Source organism: Glycine max, chromosome 18 (genome assembly GCF_000004515.6).
Source record: "Glycine max cultivar Williams 82 chromosome 18, Glycine_max_v4.0, whole genome shotgun sequence".
NCBI classification, from domain to species: domain Eukaryota; kingdom Viridiplantae; phylum Streptophyta; class Magnoliopsida; order Fabales; family Fabaceae; genus Glycine; species Glycine max.
The window spans coordinates 14,468,932-14,471,308 of record NC_038254.2 but is presented as its reverse complement, the minus strand read 5'-3'; the positions used below and the strand labels follow the sequence as shown (position 1 = coordinate 14,471,308).

At 32.1% G+C, this 2,377-nt stretch overlaps 1 non-coding gene across 1 annotated transcript; it reads right to left on the bottom strand.

The window, feature by feature from the left end:
- Positions 1-2,230: 2,230 nt before the first annotated feature.
- LOC113000284 (U4 spliceosomal RNA) lies at positions 2,231-2,377 on the bottom strand. Its single transcript, XR_003265575.1, has one exon. It is a non-coding gene; the product is annotated as a U4 spliceosomal RNA (small nuclear RNA).

Below are 2,377 nucleotides of genomic sequence, written 5' to 3'. Positions count from 1 at the left end.
TTTAGGATAACAGTGTGGGTGGATGGAATGAGATACACTTCCCCTAACACTTTTTCTCAATATATTATATCATTTCTTTGTACACACATATATATAGAGAGAGAGAGAGAGAGAAAATGATTATATATTGACAATACAAAAAGTTTTACACTATCATTCAATCATAACCTACCATGTATAGTAAATTTATTGACTTTATGATAATTACTTTAAAAGTCATATTAACGGCGAATTATGATTGGATGATAATATAAAATTATTTTACACTGTCAGTGATACACATAACACATATATAATACAGAGAAAAATTGTTTGGAAAAATATAACTCATTCCATCCACCGAGACTGTTTTCCTAAACTTTGGATTATGCTAAAGCTCCTCATTAACAATTACATACATGAGAGTGACATATTATACTTCTAACTGAATGATTGCAAATCATTCTTTTGGTTGTATGGCACATGCTCAAACAAATCATGAGGAAGAAAAACAAAAGACAATGGCAAAGGTTGAGGTTGAGAGGTAGTTAAAATAGGAAATGATGGTTGTTGGGGTAAAGATGTAGGAGGCAAAGGGATGAATGTTATAAGAAGAACCCATAATGTTGAATTGAGGATTAACTGTATTTGCTAACATATATGCACTTGTTTTTTTAGTTAGAGTATGTAAGTAAGCTACATGTTCATTGTAATTTAATATAATATTACCCTATAGAGTGAGAAATCTAGAAGGAATCACATTATTAACGTTAAGTCAAAAGTTAGTCCAACATAACATTACATATCTAGAAAAAAGAACACATTGGGGGGACTTAATGGTGCTAGGTTGAACCCAAACTGAGCAACATAGTCAAGAAAAACACATGGTAATATAGTCAGATGACATGGATTAAATAAATATAAACTTGAGAAAAATTAATTACTATATTTATCAATGAGGATATAATAAGATAGGAGGTACTAGGAACAATAAGAAAAATTCATCATGAAAATCAAGCCACACCCTATAGGAAAATGACAATCCAAACGTCAGCTCTAGAAATCATTACAAGAAAGCATTACATGGCATTTGAAGTCACTATAGAGTTGCAATCAAACAACACAAGGTTTAATTAAGACCAAATGGGATGGGAAAAGAAAGATACACTTACAATGATATTAAGAAGTGATCATAATGATATGGATTAAGAGTTAATAGGCTATTTTCCCAAGTGTAAAAGACCTTGGCAAACAAAATTAGTGGCCATCAAAACACCCAAAATTAGAAACTCAAAGCAAACGAGCACATAAAAACAAATAACTCAAACAAAGAGGTTGCAAGAGAAATGTAAACAACATATAGGTTATTGAGGGGTTGCCAAAAAAGATGACAATGAAGCCTTCACTAGAACAACCAAAACAAGAGAAAAAGTATAAGATTTTGTTGCGGTTAACACGAGGAAGGCTTTAATCGGAGTAAATTTCTAAGATGTTTATTGTGGTGGGTAAAAATATCTTTAAAGATTGTAATTAGGGCTCAATTAAGGCTTTGATTGGGGGAATATTTCATCGGGGCTTTGATAGAGGTTGACAAGAGGAGCGATTATATTAGTTTAAATCTAAAAATTAATTTCCATGGTGCATGGAATCAATAATGATGATGGAAAACCTGAGGGAGCATAAACACATCAACGTAAAACTAGGAATATCATATAATCACAAAATTATTGCATAAATGACAATTAAAAATCACCAAATGTATACAAATAACCACAATGCAAAAAAGATGAAACAAAAATCTCAAAGAAAAAGGTTGTGAGAGAAATGGAAACAAAGGATAGGTTATCGAGGAGTTACCATAAAAAAGGCCAATGAGGTCTTCGTTGGAACTACCAAAACAAGAGAAAAAGTATATGATTTTATTGCAGTTAACATGAAGAAGGTTTTAATCATAGTAAATTTTTGAAATGCTTACTATGGTGGACAAAAATGTCTCTAAAGATTGCAACTAGGGTTTAATCAAGACTTTGGTTGGGGGAAATTTTCATTGGGCTATGATAAAGGTTGAACCGAAACCATAAGAAAACATGGGTTAGCCAAGAGATTTTTGAAAAGGGTTAAAAACTTAAGTGAATCGAAGAAAGATAAAAGTACATTTTACTTATGAATAAAAGAATCATTTGCCTTAACTGTAATGAAAGTAATAAACTTTTTTGGAGAAAGGAGCTTTTCTCAAAAGCCAGGAAGGTTGAAAACTATTTTTGAAACTAGATTGCACTTTACCTGGGCTTGAGCTAAAACCCAGGCCTAAGAAAGGTTTGGAAATAGATTTCAACCATCAATAGATGCACCTCGGTTAGAACCTCACTAGCTGCGTCATTGCCCCAAGCACAAAGAT